This window comes from Crassostrea angulata, chromosome 6 (assembly GCF_025612915.1).
Source record: "Crassostrea angulata isolate pt1a10 chromosome 6, ASM2561291v2, whole genome shotgun sequence".
Lineage (NCBI taxonomy): Eukaryota > Metazoa > Mollusca > Bivalvia > Ostreida > Ostreidae > Magallana > Magallana angulata.
The window spans coordinates 36877200-36902861 of NC_069116.1; the positions used below are offsets into that span (position 1 = coordinate 36877200).

Here is a 25662-nt window from a genome sequence, read left to right on the forward strand (position 1 = left end):
AGCCCTAAGGATAAATGATCATGAATTTGTTATATAAAGTTTTATGAATTATTCACTCTACATTTGCATTTGCTGAGATTTTACAACAGCAGTATTTATAACGTCAGCGATAGGCAGCTGTTTTCGTGATATCCTTCACCTTAATTAAAACGACTTCTGAAGCCGAAAAGTTCTGGGAAAAAGACTGGTCGATTTTTTTCCTTTATTTTCAAAATAAAACAGTTTAAGATCCCTTTGGCGTTGTTTTCGGTATGTAGAGTGAGATTATTGATGCACAGTACTAACCATATACGTTAGAGGCGTTCGCTTTAAAGTCTAACATAGTCTCGCAATACATCTGTTTACCGTTATGTGATGACTGCAAGTTAGAAGCGCGAGGAGTGGGATTCTTTTTCTTGACCTAAGTATTGCCTATCAATATTATGTTGACATATACCGGTATATGATTTATGTTTCCATGTTTCATTATATAACGCGTCTTCTATCTGCACAACCAGCTATATAAACTGGTTCCCTAACCCTGCTCACCGCCATTTGCAAGACAGAAGAGATCATTTCTTATTTGCCATTTACAAAACAGAGCGCTTATCATTACTTCTGACCCAATCGACGTCTCGTATACAACGAATGATGAATTGTGCGGCTTTCTTAGAATAAGCAAAGAAAGTCTACAGTTGAAAAAAAATTAATCTGAACCATTTTAAAGTTAGATATAATTTCTTTTACGAGACAACAAACTAAAAAAATCTTCGAAAGTCTTATTGCAATCCTGAGTGCTTCAACCCACTCACTCGTTACTTCAGTAACCTTAACTCAATAAGACAATATCCCCTGTCGGCCATAGAGCGCTATCCCTCGCTTATAAAACATCATATCTTTAGATAATCAATCAGGAACTGTAATGTATGCTCATCTCAAGCAAAGCTTGGGGATGTAGATTTTCCCAAAACTACGTAACTGTAAAGAATTTTTTTTTATGTGTTTACTAACAAGATAGCAATATAAGAATTTCCTAATCATATTTGCGTGCATTCTACCCAAAATTAGTTACCATCATTTGTTGCAACAATGAAAACACCAAGTAAAAGGTCGGTTTACTTTATTTTTACAGCTGTTGCATTGTTACCGAGTGTGAGGATCAATAACCTTGCGAAATCTCGTCTCATCACTGAAAACTGAAAATAAAGGAAAAAAAAGAATCTGACCCGCTTGTAGTATTTTTATTTTTTTTTTTTGCCATTTGGGTTTAACTGATCCACTCTGGCAGATTATTTATCAAGCAATAAAATCAGATGGCAATTACTTGATTTTTAAAAAATTTTTTACTGAAGAGCAACACATTGACTATAATAAAGGGTAAAATTTTATTAGAATTTCCCAGAGACTTTCCCTTCACAGATAAGTTGTAACAACTGACAATGAATCAGCAATGTTCAGGCATTTGTCGAACGAAATTCTTACAAAAATGAAATCCCTCAGTAGTTTCACTACTTTGGTTTTTATCTGACTTGGTAATCGCAGAATGCGAATTTGTAATACTATTATGATAAATTCAAAGGCTGAAAAAATCTGATTCCACAATTTTTCTAGACTGTGATTTATCTGGAGAGTCGTTGATGGCAAAACATGTTCCCAAAAAAAATTAAATACCAAAAAAAATTGTGTAGATTAACATTGGGAATGGCGTAAAGAAACTTTAAGTATTGAGCAAGAAAGCAGAATTATTCTCACACTCACACTTAATAATCGTCATTCTTAATGAACAGGACACGAATCAGTCCACTGCATGTCAATTCCATTGACATTGTGATTCTCTCTATTACATCTTACCGCGTTCTTTACAGCAATGGGTCGGCAGTAATTGATTTGGCAAGGTTGAGACAAAACATCTCATGGCAGGTAACCGATTTCTTTGATGTACAAGAACTTTTCCACCTTCGATCAATGGATGAGGTATAGGAATTGTCCATTAATTTTGGATCAATCATACATTAATTACATCTGCTGGACGTCACCTGAGAAAGGGAGTAACGACAGAATCTAATGGGAAAATTGGAAGCATTGATAAACGCATCTGACGTACAGTTATGTTTTTATAATGGGATTAACATGATCTATTATTATTCAATTCCATTTATTGGAAGCACTGACAAAAGTTCATAAAACGGACCAAGTTTTGTAGGAATAAATAACAACTACTGTACAAGTGTTTACTAATTGATCGCCTTTAGAATTACATCATTGCCATTTGTTATTCATACAGATAACATCTATTTTTTGTTTTTAATTAACTGAAATTTCCACAATCCCCATAACTTGAACCATTTATTTAAAAGTCTCCCGCTCCAACCAAGGGCCTTCTACTGGTACTATCAGTGTTGTCAGTTTCTAACGGAAGACCATTCTGTTACTCTACTGTTTCTTTAAATTAGGGCCTTCCGTTTCCAATGGAAACGAATTGTTTCAGTGATTAAAACATAGAAAACAACATGTAAACATCAACAAAAATTAACAGAGGTATGAGAAAACGTTGGTACTAAAGCGTGTATGAAAATGGAGATATATAAGACGTAAATTGATAATTTGATACAGGAGAGCGGATCAGAAGAAGAATAACAGGGAACTACAAGTAAAAATTGGAATATACGCCTAATAAATAAATAGATAAATTGCTTTTGACGACAAGCCGTGTGGCAACGCACTTTGAAAAAATTACGCACTTTGAAATTTTTTTGTTCAAAGTGCGTTCAATTTGCGTTCAATTTGGGACCAATTGCAAGTTAACCCACTTTGAAAACTTTTTTCTAAGTGCGTTTTGAAGTATATCAACATTTTAAGTATCAAGACACTTTCCTACTTTGAAAAAAATATGTATAAGTCACAAATTCTGGAATTGATTTTCTAATTTGTTGACAGTATGATGATTTGTTAATACTAGTAAATTCAATTTACCGTCTTTGAGAACGGGGATGAAGATGGGTGGGGGGGGGATTAACGAAGGATACAGGGCAATTATAAGTACATCATTTAATTGATTTCATGAAGAAGAAGCAATAAATACACAATTATTTCAATGGGTGGCACTGTAGCTCCCAGGTCGTCCATCCAAACTATTTTAGACCGGGAGCTATGGACCTGCAGCTAGTTATGAAGGTACATCAACATTTTTGATATCAAACACTTAATGCACTTTGAAAAAAAATCATAAATCACAAATTCTGGAACTAAATTTCTAATTTGTTGATAGTATGATGATTTGTTAACACTAGTGAATCCAATTTACCGTCTTTGAGAACGGGGGGGGGGGGGGGGAGTGAACCAAAGATACAGGTCAGTTACTAGTACGTCATTGAACTGATTGCAAGAAGAAGGTCCCCTACCCTTCATTTTTCTTTCCAAAACAAATGATATTCAGCAACTTTAAAATTGCATAACGCGAGACTTTCGATAGTTGCTAATATATCTCTGGTTGTAGATAACGGCATATAAAGAATGGATCGTATAAAAATGTTAACTGAATATAGAATTAAAAAATAATCAAGTAAAAAGCAACCATAACTCATATTGCTCGGAAAACGACTGTGAAACTTTTTTTCAGTAAAACTATACATTATAAGAACTAGAACCAAAGAGTTTACAGTGTATGGCCTAAAATCAAGAAGTGGAACGGAAATCTATATGTTTTTTTTGTAAAGACAAAAACCAATACTGGTCCTAAAGGTCAATTCAATTGTTATTTGCAATAGATCCTTTAATGCACTTTGAAAAAAAAAATTCAAAATGCGTTGATGTTCCCAAAACACACTTGAAAAAAAATTTCAAAGTGCGTTGCCACACACGGTGATATTGTGAACTTTCTCTTGTCGAACTTTTTGTCTACAAGAAATAAACTCGTCATATTTGGTACTCGCGTTTAACCGCGAATAACCCTTTGTTATGAGACCATAATATATTTGCTTTTTCGTGATTTATATTACATGTAATTACAATCAAGGCATGTCGACGTGATCGATGCTTCTCTTCCACGTCGATCCAAACTTCCAAGTTTGTTGACATTTGTTTTGACTGTGTTATCTTTCAAAGAATCAGAACAGTGAAAGGTGCATTGTAAAATCAAAACCAAGATAGGAATGACGCTAGCATAATTGTGTAATATTTTATTGGGCCAAGGATTAAAACGAACAAATCATTTTCTTTCTCTTAGCAATTCTTGTTTTGTATGTAGTTTTCATGGTTTACCAGATCTGTCGATTAATTTTTTTTATCTCATCAAATTAACCGTAATAACAAGATCTGCATTGAGTGATATAGAAAACGTACGCTTGTAGGAAACAGACAATCATCTGATAAAATCCATTGTCGATTTATTTGCCGTTTTGGGTGGGCCGCCATATGAACTATGCATGTCGATATCATCAGTGACTTTGTGCTGCTTCTTTTGATCAGGTTTATCGATGTTTCTTTCAATGTCAGCTTGGTTTCACCATCAAGGTAAAATTATCGGTGACACTTCAAGATGTTTGTTTTATTGAGGAATTTCTCTTTTTTTTCTAAGATAGGCCAAACAACGATCAAAAGTTATACTTTTCCGATTTGGCAAAGCGAGGCAACTCTAAACAAAGTCTAAAACAGAAGTATTAAACCCAAGATAAGTAATTATTGAAGACGAAATATTCTACATGTGATCTCTGACAATTTTTTTCAGTCCACAATTAACCACTAAAGGCAAATTAACATGATAAGGATTCCAATTTTCACAAAGTTCAGACTCTAAGCCAAAACGTTCTTTGAGACGTAAGTTTATTTTTTTATGAATTTCTGTTGGACTTCTTACTCTGACCACATCATGTCATCCTGAACGTACACATTTTTCTAGTATTCTTCCACAGTTGCAGATATCATCTAATTGGGGAAAGTTCCCACTTAAATTAATCCTATTTAAAATCCCATGGGAGAAGAAAACATGAGGTTAAAGGATAACGGCTTTAATTGGAATTATCTGCCCTCAATGGAGTTAATAGGATTACTGTTCTCCATTAAGCAATCTTAGGATTTGAATTCCTGTGAACCTCTACTTTGAGAAGTTTTATCCCAATCGATAAATAAAGTATATATAATGTTATCTTGTCTGGTTATCCTGTTGTGTGGGACTAAGAGAATAGTTATGATTCGTCTGAGTATGTCGAACGATAACAATTTATACGTAAATTGAATTAAAGTGATCTCTGCTACGATGCAAATTCACCCATCATTTACTTCTAAGGTTTCTTTGATAATTTCTCTCAAAATGAATGGACTTATGGTTATTTATAAAGTATCGTTTCACCGAGATTCCCCAAGATTTGTTGTCCGTATTATTAAATCTCACTTTTGTTAAGTTTCCTTGAATTTTATAATACGATACGTTGAACATTGAAATTGTCTTTCTCTAGACTCTTTTGAAAACAACACTGCATGAAATCCCGTAGTTTAATTCATATCTGATCCTTACTTTACGTGAAACTAATATGAGTTAAACATAGTTTCACAGTCGATTAATTAGGTTTACCAGGTGTAAACGACAGTTTACGGACCGTAAACTCTAGTTAACGATGTTAATCTATATTTCACATCTGTAAACCATAGTTGACGCAATAATCTATATTCAGAAGTGTAAACTATAATTAACACTGAAAACTATGACTTGTGATTGCAAAACATATTTTATTTGAAAAATATGGTTTCACGATTTGAAAAATAACTTGAAGATCATCAATGTGATACATGTAAATATATTTTCACGAGTTTTGATATTATGATAAACAATTCTATACTATCATATAATAGTTAACGAATGTAATTTATAGTTCACAGATGTGAATCTATTTTTATCAACATTATAAAAAACAACAGCTGAATAGCAACTGGCGTTTTTGGTCATGGCTTGTTTATTAAAGTTGAACATGCATTTTTATACAACCGACCTGTTCACCCAGTTGGTGAACAGGAATATGGCTGTACAATAAATCGATCAATATTCACATCAGCAATCAAGAAATAAATAAATGTTACGGTAATCAATCATATCAGCAATGGATTGTTGAATCAATCAATCGATCCATAATGAACCATGTTGAATCAATCAATCGATCCATAATGAACCAATCAAATTGTTTGATTGATCAATATAAATTAATGACATCAGCAAAAGAAATATTCAATCAATCAATCCATGATCAATCAGCATAAGCCCGGAATGTGTTTATACTAAATCAGAAAACCAATGTCAACCTGCAATGCATGTAAAAAAACACCCAAAAATTTCGTCAGATGATCCAGCATTGCGGAATAATTTGATGAAAAAGGATGCCAAGCCCGATTGAATTGCGAAAATCAAAAACCCGATGGTTTAGCTGAAGCTAACCCGATCCTCATTAGGATCACGACTGATGTTGCGGTTGCTGTTGCTTGCAATTGTATAAATGAATTTATTCTCATTACAGGCAGATAAACTTAAGATTTAGCATTCGTAAACTTGTGAGATTACTAACTCTTACCCCGGACTAATGATGTGGCCCCAAAAAGGGTTTAAAGTTCAAAGCAAAAATATATTAAAGGAAAAATGCTTTTAAAAAATTCCTGAAGAGAACCAATGCTATCATAATGTCTGGTGATTTTACTTTTTATGCATCCTCATATCTTTATATCCTCATATCAATTCACAGTGACCTCCGTTTACCTTTTATATAAATTGTATATTATTTACATTATACGAAGTTCATTTCCAATTTTGTTACCATTTATACACAACTAGATTGGTCAGTTGGTACATCTTTTATCTTAGGGTATGATGTCCGAAAAGAGAGTTTCTATTTATATATTACTTTTATTCATTGTCAAATTTTGGAATGTATGAGATTATTAAAAGAGCTTAATTTATAAGAATTTATAAAGAAATAAAATAGCTGTTGTTCAGATGAGCGTTGTAGCCCATTGGCCTCTTATTTATTTGATGTTAAAGCAGTGTTTTGCATTCAATGTTAGATATTCTAACTCTTTACAAAAACATTTCACCAATCTATTTTGTCTTCAAGTGGAATTCTCAAGCTAAGAAAATTGGTTTTTATCATAATGCCTTGTTTACAATGTACATTTTGCATATTCATAGTTCTGATGATGATTTGATCAATCTAGATCAAAGATACCCATCGGGGTTCTAAGTGGATTTGGAACAGAAACAGGAATAATTCTAGATGTAAAAGACAATACCCTCAGGGTATGTGTACAAGACTACCAATGTACGACAAACACTGAAGTACATGCGAGTCAAAAGACCAATCTATTTGCGAAATGGGCATTTATAAAGTAGGCATTACCTACTGGTGATAAAAGAGTCTGCTTTTCGCAGCGTTATTGAAACGTCTATTGACGGATTAAGATTGTTTCAGTAATTGGCCTTACAAATCCCCACAAGAATACTCCGCTTATATGGAGACGTTGGAGTAAAATAACCCTATGGTCCGAATGGCATAAAAACAAGTTCCTATCACACACAAAAATGCCGGAGACATTCCTAAGGGGTTAACTGTATGAGAACCGTGTTTTTCCAAAACGTCCATAAATAAATTGCAAAACCATGTCCGTTTTATCAAGAGAATTTGATTTATCTAAGTCTGATATTCAGATGTAGACCCCCGTTATAACCTTGGCATCGACAGGATAGAGTACAGAGAACACTGAGAATACACAGAGAACATGGCCACATCTTGAATTTGTTTTACTTATCATTTTAACTTATCAGGAAGACCTTGGTTAGCAGTTGTCCATCTGACGTATCAACAATAAAAGTAACTAAGCCTGAAGATATAAAGATGCATGCATACTGAATTTATAAAATGTGATCGTGGTGAAGCACTATTTAAAATCGATCTCAGAAAGAACTGGAATGGTTTTCCAGTGTGTTTTGTATTATACAAATAACAATACTTGCAAATAATACCTTGACACTGCATTGTCAAATCGTTAACTGTGTCCAAATAATCTTCAAACACTTATATTTTGGTGTAATTGTAGTGGATACATTATTGTTATACTATAAGTACAATCATATCTAATCTTTTCAATAAATCAATAATATTTGAAATAAGCAGTGTAACATAAAGTTTATCTTTCTATAAATGACAAAAAGTACTAGTGCTTAGTATCAAAATTTCAAGACATAAGGCCCCGGTATTCAAGGTTAAACCATTCTCCGTTGACGTGTCGTCTAGCTACCACTGATGCTCAGAGATGCAATGAAGTTACCTTAACGAGGCCGGAATTAATTTGTTCTGCCCCAGATTTTTTAATGAATTTTTTTTTACATGAATTTGAATTTCTACTAATAAAATTATTATTTTAAGATTAAAAAATTAGACATTTACCACACCGTTTGTTTAAGGGGTAATCTCAAAGTTTGTTAATTTTTACAATTTAACATAGGACCTATTGGATTTTGCTTGAAATGTATCAATTTTGCAAATCTTTTTACATTTTTTAAAAAGCTTTTGCCCTAGGGATTTCTTTTTCTTTTCTTCATATTATAGTTATTGCTAAAAGGCATCAAATGGTCAAATACAAAAATCCTTTTACCTCCTGGTTTGTTCCAGGGGTCTTATCAGTTGTTTTTTGTATGCCAAATTCCCCAGATTTGTCAGATAATGGCTATTTTTTATTTGACAAAGGCGGAAATGGTGATCTTTATAGTATCTTTATAGTATTATAAAAACATTTAGACATATTTAAGCTATATATAAATATATAACATACCATATTAAGGGTCATTGATATAAAATACATGGTTACTGTCTTGAAATATATGAATCAAGCTATATTAAGGCGGGTTTTTAAAAACTTGACAGACGGCTAGGCTTGCTGAACCCTCTTCACGTTTTCGACCCGAGCAAAAATATAGCTTATACTTCGTTACATTTATGTTTATTCCACAATATAATATCAATTTTACGCATCAAACGAGCTATTTTCAACAAATTTTGCTGAATATCTGCAGTTGAAACTATCACGCCATGGCGTCAACCACGCAAAAAGATGACGTCACAATACAAATGAAACGCTGCGCGAAAGCGTGCGTACTCGATCTGTACTCAGCCTTGTTAAACAAATAATGTGTAACCATGCAAAACAAGACATGTTTGCATGCATTGAAAATTCTATTAAATGTTCATATTATCGATACCTATTTCACAACATTGCTTACAATAGTCATACCTACTAAGCTTAAAAATGTATTTGTAAAATTTAGTCTTCAATTACCATTGCTGTTGAAACTGGTCGATTCAATAGGACCACCAGGTATCATGCATAAATCGTAATATTTATTTCGTGGAAGATGATTTTCGTTTTATGTTGATACATGTACGTCCTTTTTGTGATATTTCCCGTAAAAAAATATATTAAATCTACCTTTTGAAGGAGACCTTCGATGGTCAAACTTGTACAACTTTTAAGCTAAAAAAATGAAATAACAATCTTGGAAAGTATATTGGTAATAGTTTAAATTACTAAATGATTTATAACCTCAGTTCAAGTATTTTGTCTAATGTCCTGTTCTCGTGCTTATATTTATAAAATATGTATTGTATCTATATGAAAATAGGTGGACTGTAAAGACTAAAGTGAACAAAGAATGAAGTATTGAATCGTCTTTAAAAGAGTCGAAAACGGATTTTAAAAATACATACAGCCTTTAGTACATCTCTTACACCTCGAACAATGGATTTTTGGGAGTTGATTTTAATCAACTCTCCTATGCAGTTACTCAGACAAACCGAAAGTGAAACAGTGTTTGGACCTCAGCACAAATCATTGCTGCTAACAAGACTTAGTTCTTGAAAATAATTGATGATTTCGATGTAATGTTTGCTAAAGCATTGTTTTTCAAGGAAACTTATTTATAAATACCTTGAAAATAGTCAGATTTTAAATGGTACGAACAATTTAAATATTTTTGTAGTCGTATGTATTCCTACGCCAAGGTTCAATATAATCTCGTTAAACTGGACGCTCGACTGTCTCTGTAAATCCTTGTCGGAGATTTACGGTGTCAGCCGAGCGTTTGGTTGAACGAGACTAGAGTTCATTATTGCTTGGATCCATACAATTTTCGAGAAATATTTCTATCACTGATACATAGTTTGATTGAATTAATTTTATCTTTAAATATTATTTAACATTAGTCATATGGGTGTTTCTCGATCGACATTCTTGTCGAAAAAGTCCAAAAATTCATATTATAAAAATGTGCGTAATTCAAATTAGATACTCGTACATGTACTTGTCATGCAAAATAACATATCATTGATTTTAAAATAAATAAACATCGACAAAATCAACTCCCGTCAGTTCTTCAGTACTTTGATTACTGATACCAATTGACTTGGTACACAACAAGTCCAAGTTTCAGCCCAATGGCCATGCTACTGTAACTAAAGAACAACCCCAAATACCTAAAAATCATAGAATGGAATATCCAAGGAGGCTTCGAAAATAAATGGAAAGAATCAAATTTTAAAAACTTTTTGTGTACGTACGACGTTATGTTGGATCGACAAGGAATTTACAATGGATGATCCAGATTTTAAAGCATATATCTTCCCTAGGAAATCCAAATCAGCACAAAAAGGATGCTCAATTATTTTAATTAAGAGTGAATATACCTCTTACCTATCTGTTGTTGAATCCTCATGTGATACCATCATATTTGGGGTTTTGAATAGTGGAACAAAAATATTAATATTTTGAGAATGAACTGTACATACAATATAATTCTGTTTCTGTGTTGTCGTATTCAAACGACGATCAGCTGATCGAGCGGATCAACCCAGATGTAGGTCACAACGAGTATGGAACACGGCTATTGTCATCTAACAACATCCTTCAACAGCATCTGATATGTATGGTGTTCCGATGTGGCCACTTCGACATCCGCACTTTCGCCTTTAGGTCGAGGTGCGAGAGTGCGAAGTTGCGAAGGCGAAAGTGCGAAGGTACGACGGCGAAGGAGCGAAAGTTCGAAGATGCGACGGCGAAACGCGAAGATGCGAAGGCGAAAGTAAGAAGGTGAAAGTGCGAAGGCGAAGGAACGATAGTAGCATCGCTCCTTCGCCTTCTCACCTTCGCCATCGCATCTTCGCGCTTCGCCGTCGCATCTTCGCACTTTTGCTCCCTCACCGTCGCACTCTCGCCCTCGCAACTTCGCACTCTCGCATCTTCGACCTAAAGGCGAAAGTGCGAAGGTCGAAGTGGCACCATCGGAACACCATAGATATGTATGATACCGTCAGTATATTGTAACTAGTTTTACAATGTTTTCTGACCATGCTCCACAACATATTGGACCTCATTGCTCTTTGGATGGTTACAATTTTGTAAACAATGATTTTTCAAGATCCCGTGATTTTTGTATATAAATGGGATCCTAGCTGTTTAGAAATGTTTAAAAAAAAAAAAAGCACTTTTTGCCAGAAAGTCCGTATATTTAGTGCGCATTGCGTCACAAGACGAACTTGACAAGGACTTTTAAATTCGTAAGACTTCTCTTTTGGCAAACATTTTAGCTTCAATTTAAAAATCCGAAACAAACAAAGAAAGTACGCAGTAGCCATAGATGTACATGTATAGTATACCTACCGGTTGACGATAAACCCTGGTTTGATGGAAAACTAAAATTTTTGTATAAAGGATTATCTTGTCGCGTTCCACATTTAACAGTTTTAAAAGTAATTCTAATCATACGATCTTTTGAGTAAAAACGTACCTACAAAAAACATGAATCCAAAGCCAAACGTATCTACAAAAATACTGAAGGTGACCAATTATCTTTGTTTAAACAAAACAACCCAAAATATTTTTTCGCCAAATTATAAAAAAGGGTCAAAAACTAGTGCAAAAATTTCTTTAGAAAATTTTCATGAGCACATTAAATCAATTGCTACCACGCAGGATAACGGTGACACCGAAGGTGGAAATGAAGGTTTGGATATGAATTGTGTTTTTTTAAGAGTTGGATAAAGCTATTAGAATTGATGAAATTAAAGAGGCTATCGATAATCTAAAGCCTGGAAAATTCCACATCGAAGAGATGGGATTTTGAAGGAATATTTTATTGAATTCCTTTATAATTTTGTCCTGTATTACATAACCTTTTTAATTGTATTTTAAATACTAGTATTTTTCCCAGTACGTGGTATTCATCAATTATTGTTCAAGTGTTTAAAAAAGATGACTCTACAGGCCCTTACAACTATAGGGGCATAAGTCTTGTCAGTAATATGTGTAAATTTTTTACTTCAATATTAAACAAGAAAGCATATATTGACGCAAGCGTCAAATGGGCCGCAAAAAAATATAATTGTTGTACGAATCATCATTGATTGTTTACATAAAAACACACCAAAAAGAAGAAAATAAAACGAGTTGTTTTACTAATTTTATGGTAAATTTTAATATATTACCAAAACCGATTTGGTTTGACTTTTCCTATAGCGTCACGATCATTTCTCTCAGCTACGTCATGCATAAATTATACACGCCGCCGGTGTGAAAACTATATGATTGGTTAACTCCTATTTTTAGGCCGAGTTATCAGTATACGCTTATGCAATGCCAGAGCTGAAGGATTTTTCACCCCCCAATATTATTCATTCAAAATCGACTATCCCGTATGTTTAAATTCTGTGCTAAACTCTCTCTCTCTCTCTCTCTCTCTCTCTCTCTCTCTCTCTCTCTCTCTCTCTCTCTCTCTGAGTGTAAACGGGCGTTAAACCATAGCCTCAAGCTACGGTCCAGAGTACGGCGTTTTAAAAAATATAATATTTAAAAGTTGCATGTGCTAAGCGTTCATTTCATGTAAATACCGTAAATGTATAATGCACATGTATTACCTACTAATTTGCCAGTCAAAGTGATCGGTATGAATTCCTCGATTTCTACACCTTTCGATCGGCAATCGACAGTCAATAAAAGTATTGAACGATGGTGTGAAAGAACGAGACGGAAGTGGAGAGTGCAAGGAGGTTTGTACATGTGCGTCTTCATTAGGCAAGTGTCCGATTCGTTTCTCTTCTGTTGCCCTATCACTTTCGGTGTAAATATATATACTAAAATATCCACAAACCATTTACTGCAGATTTCTTTATTTTACCTGTCTCTGAACCCCCGATCACCCGCTCCATACATGAACACTGGTTTGTTTACATACATAAAAAATACAGTTCTTGATCCGCTTTCCGAGTACGGTTAAAGGTTGTTTAATAGGAGAAAGTTTGGGGCGGGTAAAGCTACAATTATTAACAGTAGTAAACTAAATGAAGAATTATTTAAATGGATTATTTGCACAAAATGTGGTATGGTATGATGTAAATATTTTAAAAAAAATAGTGTTATTTTTATACGCGGCAAATTGCCGTAAAGTTTTTTTGTACATGTAAGTATTGTATGCACTGTAGCTTTATATTTTCTAACCCAAAATTTATACACAGAGCTACAGCTATATATGTTATGTACCGTATGTATTGTTTTATCACAAGTGTACACTTTCGAAAAATAGCCCAATTTCGACAGTCACGAGTACCCATGTGAATTTTTCATTCTCTGATATGTTGTTGTTCTGTCCGTGCATAATTTAGTCTTAGTTAACCAGCAGCCAATCAGCGGTAAGCTGAATCCACCAATTAAAAAAACTGTGGTTAAGGTGCGGGTATTGTTTATGTATGACGTAGCTGAAAAAGCGACGCGATCGGAAAAGTCAAACCAAATCGGTTTTAGTAATATTTTCAGCAACACGTTTTGAAGTTTACATTTTACTATTTTTATTAAGAACCGAGTTCGTTAGCATTTCTAACGGTAATTGTATGACCATTGCCATAGTATGAAGTATAGTAGAAAACATTGATTTGTATGTATTCTAATACAAAGTTCAACTTATCATTATTCTCATGGAGATTATGTATTTCAGATCATTTCTATTTTTGTTGCATTGTATTGAATTAAAACTAAATGCATTAGTTTAAATGATTTCATAATAAATAGAAATGGATTATTTTAAAGGTACGTGCAAGATCATATGCTCATCCGGTAGAAACTGCACAATTTCAAGGGTAAAAATTAAGCCGGATATTTTTTCCCCCTAAATCTTATCTACACTTCATTTTATGAAGATAATCATGCTTATTTAATTGCATGAGGTTCTCAATAGTATTTTAAAAAAATAAGGTCAGCTCAAATTTCAGGTCTTACATATTTTTGCGTAAATAATTGATATTTCATGAATCAAATATATAATTTATATAAAATTTCATATCATTCAGGTCTTTAATATTTCAAGTCTTTAAGTATGCCCCGTATACTGATCCCGATACATTGTTTTGAAAAGAATGAAAAACTCCGAAATTTTCCGAATAGATTAAAGTCTCGATAAAAACGCACCTAACACGACAGTCTACGACCCACTTTACATTTACAAGTAAAACAAAAAATGTGTAACATTTTTTTAAGGAATAAAACATATTTCTACATGCAAATTTACTTTAAACTTATAAAAAAATAAGCATAATATTAATTCTATTAAAAAAAAAACTATCCCGCAGAAACGCAGTTACAAAATCTAAATGTATATCAAATAACGGACAGCCTTCTGGCGGCCCGTAATAAAAGGTTATTGGAACTGTCGAAATACAATGGAATTATAACTGATGCAATTTGGTTTTAAACCAAGGTATGGTACACGTGATGCTATTTTTGCTCAACATTCTATTATTAGTAAGAGTTTATGTAAAAAAAAAAACCAATGAGGTTATATTGTGCGTTTATCTATTTCAAAAAAGGGTTTGACTTTGTTGATAGACGACTTTTGTGGCTTAAACTTTCAAAGGTTGCCATTGTAGGGAAGTCATTGGAAGTTATTAAAGCGTTATATCGTCATGTGAAATCTTGTATTGGTGTTGAAGGGTTTTTAAGTGAATATTTTTTTGATAACCTAGGATTAATGCGTGCGAAATGTTGTCACCCATTCCATTCAATTTGTATGTCAACGATTTTGAAAATAGCTTTTTAAATGCTTGTTGTTTCTTTTTACGAGTTATCCTCCTAAACTCTATTCATATTAGATTTTAGGAAGCTGATGACATGGTTTTGTTCTCTGAATCTGTGGAGGGTTTACAATGTCTTTTGAATGAATTATATAGCTCTTGTAATACTTAGAAAATGCATGTTAATGTGGAAAGTATAAAAATGTAATTTTTAGATATAACGGTACACTAGATATAGTATATTGCAAAATAGTGAGTGTTGGTACATTGTTTATGATGGTTTAGAATTTGTAAATAAATTCATTTATTGAAGAATACTTTTCAACTTTAACAAAAAAAGCCAAAGCTAAAAAGCAGTTATCAGATAAGCACACAAGTTGTTTGCTCTTAAAACAAATACGGGGAATGTCATTTAAAAACTTTATTGTCGCTTTTTGGTTGTTTTATTGACGAAATTGTTAATCATTTTTCAGATACATGTATATGGGGGAAAATACATGTTGCAATATCGAGAAACTTCATACAGACTTTTGTAAACCAATTCTCGGAGTGAAGAAAAGTAAAAATACTGCTGATTTGTATGCTGAATTGGGCCGCTCATTGTACATTATAGAATGTTTAAAATTATTAAGGTTTGGAAAAATGTCTTAAATAGAGACAATTGTATAATTAGACATTTGCTAGGAAGTTATGTATATATTAATTGTGAAGAATATGGTTGTAAAATTTAAGTTTTCGATGTAAAGAAAATCCCAATGGACCTCGATTTTGTTGATATATGGATTAACCAACAAATAAACAAAGGTATTTTACAAATTGTAAAACAAAAAAATTTGATCAGGCAAAACAAGATATTTTTGCAAATGTTGAAGTTTTAAAAAAACAAAACGTTATTTTTATAAATGTCTAATCGATGGAATATATCTTCAATACTATTCAAGGACACCTATTCCCAGTAACTTACAGAAATATACCGTATAACAAAACTACGACTGTCGCATGGCCTTATAAACTGGTAGATATAATAACACAAATGTAATAGACTTTGTCCGCATTGCCGAACAAGTGTTGAAGATGAGTTTTATTTTATTTTATTTTTATTTTTTTGCTGAATGTCTTTTATACAGAAGATTGCACAAATTATAATGAAAGAATATTATTATAAGAAACCATCTATGTTTAGATTAATTAAACTTTTTAATACTGAAAATGTTATAAAAGATCTCTGTAATCTTGGTAAATTCGTTTCAAAATGCATGCTATTAAGATGGTACTGTAATATATATTTGCTATGTATTTATGTTTTTTTAATTTGTTTTCTCAACCTTTACATGTAGTAGTATACTAGTATGTTATTCATGTAAAATAAGTTCTCATAGGCCTGTAAATATGTTATACATATATATGCTATACTGATGAGCTGTTAAGCTAAAAGCAATAAAGAAATAAAACCCTAACCACGAAGGTCATAATTGACAATAGAGAGGTTGAGATTGGCACATTGTAAACGACCAATCATTGCCGCATCTTCGGTTAAAATGATATAACACCGGTGGTGCCTATTTTGGGGGAATAAAAGCTATTGAAAGGAATGAATTACAGTAAGCAAGCAAATAGATAAGTGTTGTAATACAAAGTAAATACAAACGAAACAAAAAATATGCAATATATCCCAGTGTATAGATAAATGTGGAAAACTACTAGTATAAACAACTGATAACCAGACCATAAGCAGAAAATAAAACAGAAACTGCTTTTTAAGAACGACAACCATTACCATTAAGACAGAGAGAATGAGACTACGTCAAATGCAGACCAGATAATCCCAGCCTTTGAAACATCACTGAAGGCAAATATGCAATTCAGCTTTTTTAAACAAACCTTGATTGTCTCCCCTAATTAAATTTATTTTATTAATTAAAAGATACAAAAGCTTGTTTCCCTTCTTTTTAACCATCTTGGAAAGATATTGAACAGTTTGGCATTTTTCTATCCTTTATTCCAAAAGACATATCAACTTGAAACTAAAAAAAGAATCACAAAGAGTAAAATTATTCTCGTGTGAAATAAGACTGCACTAACTAGTTGTTGTTAAACTTTTCCATTCTTCCTAAGTCAAGAGTTTCTGATCCGAAACTCTTGACTTAGAAAGATGGCTTTCTCCTTGCCATTGTATATTTGTAGCTTGAATACTCAATGTATTTGTTTAAATGTAAATAAACAAAAACACTTGTATGAACATTATTTTCCTCCCTCGTACTTTTGGTATTTTGATGGCGACGTTAAACGTAGAATAAACTAACTTATATCCTATTATAATAAAATGAAAGAAATTAATGACCAAGTGTTGAAGTCAACATTAAATTTAGATATATCTATTTTTTTTTAAATTGCAGTTGTATTTGTAATTTACCTTGCATTCGATTTGTGCTTCTTGCAAAAAATTGAATGAACAATTTATTCTGTATGGAATAAACAACGCTATAGATCTGCAGATTGTGACGGATCAATTCATTAATTTAATTGATATTTCAAGCACGATTAAATGACAGCTTCATGTGTCACATTTAATCATTATATTGTCTCGTATTCTCAATAAATACGAAAAACTCGCCATTAAAAATATTATAATTTGGCAGTAAAAAAAAACTAAATTAGACAAATCGATCATAGATCGTTGAGGTTGGCCTGTTTAATAAACGTCTACCTATTAATCATGAAAACACCAGGAGTCCAGCAATTAATGCTACGTAAATGAATCTTTTTGTTGTTAACAATTACTGCAATTATAAAAGTAAATAGTTTGGTTGATTGATCTCCAAGAAGAAATCAATATAACCGTATTAGAAAAGTTGAAAAAATATTACTTTCGTTGGCATTTCGTAATACATTGGCTTTAAAATAGCAGATTATAAATCTACATGTACATGTACTTAAAAAAAATTAAATGGCTTTGTGTCTATGCCAAAAAGCAAACATGCTGCAAGTAAAAAATAAATACAAGTTTCTTATGACTGTTTGGTATGGATATTTTTACCCCTAAGATAAACATTTTCTTTTTAGTCGAATTATGAGTTAGGGGCGTAATGTTTTGACCTCTCGTAATATTTTAAAGGAACCTATATGCACTTTAAAACCATTTTTTAATGGTGCCACATCAGAATTATCCTGTACTTTTCATAGTTTGAACGAATGTTACAAAAATATAACACAATGTACATTTTCATCTACAAAACAGATAAACATTAAAACATGTATTTGTATATTGTTGGAAAATATGTTTAGAATTTCTAATTGTTCCTACATATTCATCCCTTTATGGTTTTAATGTTGTTTTTCAAATTTGATACCGCAGATAACTTCAGACTGTCAGTACCTAAAACCTACAAAATATAGGGTAAGGAGAATTTAGTGTGCTAAAACCATTTATGAGGTTTCCATTTTTTAAAGTTTAATTTGTCAGCAATTTTTTAATGTTTGGTTATGATGTGTGTTTATACACATGTATATGTCATAATATTTATAACGTATCCATCAATTTTAAATTGCATTTCAACAACCGCTGGTGCTCCCATTTATGAATAAAAAACATGCAGATACATATTTCAAAAGTGAATATTGAGTTTCTTTCTTTTATAATAAAATTGTTAAAATATATTAGTGATGTTTTTATTAACATTTTACGATTACATTACGATCAAATTCGCCGCTTATCATTTATTTCAAAAACTTGAGATGGAAAATCTTCTGGAAAAGGAAACGTAATTTGTCCTCAATGTCATAAAGGCACACATAAATAATTCATCCATATATTCAGATATATTAAAGTATATCGTTTGAACCAACAATGGGAATCTACAAAAGTAGAGGTCATGCAGGAGCATTTCATTTTTAATTCATTTGCTTTTAAGTAAAGCATTTTTGGCTTTTTTATTGGATCGTTATGAAAAAAATATCCAATACCATTTATATAATGATAACAATTACGTAATGTTCATGTTCTGTACACACAATGCCAAATAATAATAGCTAGCACAGATATGAGACCATGCTGTAATTTTTTGAAAGCAAATAAATCGAACAAAGAAGATAAGTACCAAGTACATCTATTAACGTATATTATTTATTCGTCAGAGAATGCAGTTCTATATCATACATGTACATGAACAGATGCACACTTTCAAATGTAAAGATTTTTGTATATGTTTGTATGCCATTTCAAAATCCTGGGTACGGGGGGATTTGTCAGGCCTTGTACGCTCTTGTCCTTTACCACAGGAAAACAAAATAAACTTATGCAATGTTTTAGTAAATAGAATTGTAAACAAAAAAAACCAGGTTTGATTGAAACTTTTACCACTACAGCACATATGGACAGTAAACAACAAAAAGACTCTAGCCTTGTTTATAAAACAAAGAATTCTAAACTACAAGACATACATGTCAATATAAATATCATTTCGAATTGACACTTCTTCTTGTTACCTGTTTGATGAGAACCAGCCGGTCAGCCTGTCTTGAATTGTCGTGTTCACCTATTTCATAGAAAAATCGATTCTCTCTGATAAATCGGTCTCTATAAAAGGAAAACCCACCGGAAATATACTTTTGAACTTGAGCTGCAGAGCAGACGATAAGAGACGCTATGAAAATATTGTGTTAAGAACTGACAACATTTAACCTTAGATGTATTGTCGCATGTAAGGGATAAACAATCGACAATTTATTTAACTTGGATCATATTTGTACATGTCGACACATGGGGGCGAAAAAAATATCAATTAAATTGTATTCGAGGAAATTAGTCGGAGAGGTTCTTTGGAAGACCGTTCCCAGGAGTTGAAATACAAATAGCACAGAAATATAAAGGAAACATCGAAGGTCTACACATCCGAATATTCTACACACAATGAGAGAACGATACACTCAAATGATAAATAATTGCATCATTTGTATTATTCTTTATGTTCTCTAAGTAATGGTATTATTTGTATCACCAAGAATTTTCTACACACAATAAGAGAGCGATACACTCAAGTGATCATAATTGCATCATTTGTATTATTCTTTATGTTCTTTGGGAGAAGTTTATTGTATCGGGATATTTAGTCCTTAAATTCTAGTGAATTAAATAAACAATTCCATCACCAAACCATTTATGTTTGCGGTTTATAAACAACTGATGTAGACAAAAAATGACAATTACAACTTCCCGGGACTTTCTGATAAGCGGAAAAACAACCTCGCATGTATTACGTTGCCCCCACACCCTTTCCAAAAAATAAAAAAACACCACACAAAAAAAAACCCACATTAAATGCAGTCTAAACAATAATTAAAATGATGGAAAGCGACTAATACATATGAGGTGTTTTTCGGGTTTTCGAGGTTCTTCCGGAGAGGCCTGAGGAGTTGCATTTTATAATTAAAATTCGTGTGTTTAGTGCTGAAATTCCAGTGGGGTTTTTTCAAATTGCCAGAACCCATGAGATTCTGTAAGCTTCAAACCACATTCAACCGAAGCAGGTGAGACTTCAATTTGGGTACAATGATAAAATATGTATTCCACTCACATGTATAGCAATGTAACTATTTAAGTGAAAACATCAGTACTTTTTTAATCCGTGCTGGAGATTTTTCATAATTTTTTATCTCTTTGTTAAAATTATTTAACGAAATGTCATAAAATTTCTAATTTGAATCTAAACTTTTGTTGGCAGATTTTGTTATAACATTTTATATCCTAGTAATACAGCGCCCATGAGAAGCGCGTTAAAGTATGTAACATTACTTTTGGATCAATCCCTGTATAATTAAACAATGAATTCTTACTTTGAATAGACCTATAAGAATAAAACATATAAGGCAAGCCTCGTCATTTGTACCGCCTAGTGTTGAGTTGAACATATTTTATTGACTAATGCCAAAAGGATTGGACACAAGTTTCAAAAACTTAGAATGTCCTTTCCTTATACATAATATATTACAATGCCATACAATGCCAGTACCGCCTAGTATGAAGTATGAGACATGTAAGGTCAAGGGGAGAGAACATATGGTCCGGGCAAAGGATAGATGGGTAAGAGAAAATTCTGTTTAAGGTTATGCACATCCCATACCAGAAAGCACACTGCGGGGGAAGTATGTCATTGGGCCTAGGGAAGATAAACACCGAACAAGTGATGTAGGACGGACGGACTTGATCGGCGTAAATTACGGCGCCCGCAGAGCAGAAGTCTATTTAAAAAAAACATCGTGATTAATAAAGAAAATCTGGTAATCATTAAAAGTTTTGTGGTAGCAACATTTAAAAGAATGAATGTACATATTACAGTCTATGATTTTGAATCACAAACGTGATTTGAAATTGAATCACAATTTTTTGTTACCTTTCTTATTTTTCCATTTTCAGCATATCATATTATTTGTGCAGAAAATCATGAGTGTCATTTTGATATCCTCGTATTGTCTCAGATTTTTTTTACTATTTAACACGAAATAATAGCAGCACAAGACTCGTGACTTGTCTCGATAAAGTAGCACCCTGACTCAGAGATAGTTAAACGATAGTTTGGCAGTCTAGCTTTCTTCACCGACTACACTGCTGTCAAGAAGATGAGTGCAGTTTTGTCGATTGATGCGATCCCTGCTAATCCACCTGTCCAATAGATAAATAATGCTTTTTGGTGTCTGCTCTAAAGTCAATATGTTTACGTATGTTCACTTCTGTTTCGACACAATCAATCCGTTTTCTGTCAACAAAATTGGATTTTTCTTTTCAAATTGGAATTTGCTAGAAAATAATTTATTAAATCAGAAGACCCTTAACTCAAGAGATATATGTTTATTCTCAATTCTTTTTGTTCTTGTTAAGTAACTCTTTGATGTATAATATGGGTGGGTCTTTGGTTAAAGAATTGAATAGTTATTTTTAATCAAAGCTCCTTAATTGAATAATTCTATAAAACCTTTTGTCTTTATTACAATTACTCAAGAGACCCATTTAACTGAAAAAAAGGTAATTAAAGCTGTAACATAGATCTAAAACTAGGCTTCCTTGATAAATGATAATTAAATTGAAGTTATATATAGTTTTTATTCTCAATGGTCTATGTAAAGAATGTATATTTTAAATGGTTTGGGGGTGTTAATTTTTTTTTTAATTTGGACTTAAATTTGCTTGCTTGCTCTTCTGTATATTATTCTTGTTACTACGTGTAGTGTATAGATTGAAGGGGGTGTCTTACAAAGGCACGTAAGAGAGTTTGGTACATGTCTAATAATAATAAAAAAAAAAACCTTAAAGTTCATTTCTGTGTAATGGATACTCAAGATAATTGCACTGTTGTCGATCACATTCTAAGGGTTCGGGTTCTGGTACCATCATAAATCAGGTCCTTGTGCTTTTGCTTGCGTTCTAAATACATAAATTGCTGTTTTCTCCATCTATAACTAAAGCTTTTCGAAAGAATCTGGTATCTCCTTGTCGTTCGTAACAATTTATTCTTCATTATGTATAAAGGATGCCATAACCCAAAGAATGTGATATAAGTATATTAGTACTCTTGAAATTCTGCTCAGCTGGGCATTCATCAGCTAAGAATATCTTAAATCGCTAAATGATTACGGAAAGCTCTACAGCTTTCGTTCATTAATTCTCTTCAAAATCTTTTTCATGTCGCGGGCTTTGCTTCAGAGATTTAAGCGAAGACCATTGTTTTTTCCCCAGTCTTCTAATCCAGCACATCTTTTCGTCGTACATCACAGCGAGTAGGTGAACAAAGCACAGTGATCACTACCTGTTTCGTAAAAATATCGAATACTCCAAAGGAGCTTCGAGCGGAATGAACTCTTACAAAAAAGGAATCTCCTAAGCACAATCGATAGCAGATCTGCAAGTGATAGAATAATCATCCTATCCGTTAATTTTAGTTTTCTTTAACGTTTAAAAGGATTTGAGAGAACGAGAAAAGATTAGAACGTTGTCGTTGGTCATTTGTAATGAACACGAAATTGCTAGATTAATCTTTTCATCATTTAATAAACAACTGCTATTTTCTACCTAAAATATGGATGCGAGAATTGGGTGATTGGGTACTACTGAAAAAAAACCAATAAACAATAATCGGATCTAAAGGATAGAAAAGGAAAACAGATATGCTTTTCATGATCTCATCAATGTACATGTACCAGGCCGTAAGCGGTCACTACATTTTTTAAATCAATGAAATTTTGACTTTTACGAAATAATAATAAGAGTGAAATAATTTGTTTACTAGATTCAATAAAGTTCTAAGCTAGTTCTTGCGGTTCACCAATTAATAGCAAGTCATTAGAGATAATGACAGACCACATTGAGGTTTTTAGTAACTTTGGGGTACCTATTGCAAGTGGTATTCGTCTTCCGTCCGTGTGACGTTCGACGAGCGTTATAACAATTAACAGTTTTAACTTATTGAAAACTACATGGCCAATCCTATTCAAATGTGATACATGTATGATGCATCTTTGGGGTAAGGAATCAGGAATTGTAAGTTTCTTAAGGACAGAGCCAAATTTGATTATTATTTCAAAATTTACACATCTGAAAGATGAAAGAAATTCAAAAGAATTCTTCCTTAAATTCAAATTTCATGTCTTCAGGAGTAGGGATTTTTCTATCAAACGGGGCTAAAATGGTCATAACGTGTTACTGTATATTATGTTTAATAACCTGTTTTAGTTCACTGAAACTGAGTAGAAACTGACTTTATATTTGGAAAAACTATAAAACTGCCTGCTATAATTATAAATTTTATGACCCAAGAATAGGAAATCTAACTCAAATTACAAAACACCTTGCTAAACTCTCTAGTGGTCTAGTTCCCGACATTGCTTATTACACCCAACGTAATTTTTATTTGCATACAATGTATAATCTTTACTTCATAGATTAAGAAAATGAAAGATTAGAATTCTAAGAATTAAAAAGTTTTTGTTTGTAGTTTTATATAAAATGTATGTCACCACACTATATAAATAACATTTGTCGAAAAGCCTTGTAATTTTTACAGTTACAAATTTACGGATAAAAGTTGGAATCGGACATTTGGAAGTGATAGTGATGCACATTCCGAAGATCGTTTATATTTTGTTGATGTTGCAGTAAGACATTTTATTCCGATGACATACATTGATATAATCATTGTTGATTGAGAAATAATGGGTAATGATGTCATTAATTTCCTGAAGAATGAATAATGGCGTATGGTTTGTATATATAAATATAAAGCCATTAGTATAGTATGTGTGTTTTGTTATCCCGGAATTTAAGGTTCAGATCAATGCTCTATACTGTTTTTACACTGTGCCGGATAATTATGCCAGTGCCAAGGTGGCATTTTTGCACCCGTCTATGCTGCATATATCGAAAAATTCAAATATGCCATATGATAGACCATTGCTTATAGAGTAAACAACCATCTTTGTTATCATTGTATCTCACCTCTCAGGTGAGATATTTACCTTTCAAAAACAAATTCCTATAGGAAAATAATTTTTCCCATAGGAAAAACAATATTCCTATAGGTAATTATAAACTTTCTATCGGAATACAAAAACTTCCTATAGGAATTTTTATTCCGATAGGATTTAATAAAATCCGATAGGAAAACACGATATCCTATAGGATTTCTGAATCAAATTTATACAGGAAAAACCATTCTCCTACAGGAAATATAATTCCTATAGGACTTTTAAAAAATCCTATAGGATTGTCAATATTTCCTGTAGGAGATTCAATTCTCCTATGGGAATTATCATTTCCTATGGGATATTAATTTTAAGGGTAAATATCTCACCTGTCAGGTGAAATACATTAAAATCAAAAGTGGTTATATACTCTCTAGACAATGGTCTATCATTTGGTATAAATGGATTTTTCCGAAACCGCATCTTAAGCGGGTGCAAAAATGCCACCTTGGCACTGTCTGGCATAATTACCCGGCACAGTGTCTTTTCCTCTTTACTGACAAATACTATTAAATTGAAATCTATAGATAGCTAGTTCAGCCTGTTTCTTTGTTGTTGTTTTTTCTGCATTTAATCTTTAACCCCTTATTTATGATATTCATATGATATCTTTCATTATATAATTGAAGTTAGTAAACTTTTGAATTGAACATAAATGAAGACACCATATGTGTTTGAAAAACTCTAAAAACAACTATGTTTTCTTTAGTTAATGCATATTAATTGTATATGTAAATTCTAGAGAATCTGGTTTGGACGTCAGGCTGCCAGCTAATATCCTGAAGTTGTAATATGCATCAAGTCTCTTTAAATACACGTAAATCTGAACGATACAAATCTTTGACAAAATTCCGAATTTCTCCATGTAATCATCAAGATTTTTAGACGATAAGAAAATGAATAGTGGAAATAAACACAGCAATTTTTCAAGTATAACTGCTACCATTGTTCCCATTAATAAGCAATACAACAGTTCTGAGTGCCTTGCTAGCGCCGCTGTTGTGCATCATGTGGTTATTGTTTGTTACAATTTGTTTAATCATACAATAGTCATTGTTCGATATAAGTTCAGCAATTAGCTTGTTTG

The 25662-nt window shown here is 32.5% G+C and overlaps 1 long non-coding RNA gene across 1 annotated transcript; it reads right to left on the minus strand.

Annotated features, from left to right (window-relative positions):
- Positions 1 to 1092: 1092 nt before the first annotated feature.
- Positions 1093 to 19626, minus strand: LOC128189550 (uncharacterized). The gene is made up of 3 exons (XR_008244250.1): positions 19551 to 19626; positions 9442 to 9486; positions 1093 to 1175 (listed from the first exon to the last, which is right to left on the minus strand). It is a non-coding gene; the product is annotated as an uncharacterized LOC128189550 (long non-coding RNA).
- Positions 19627 to 25662: the final 6036 nt, after the last annotated feature.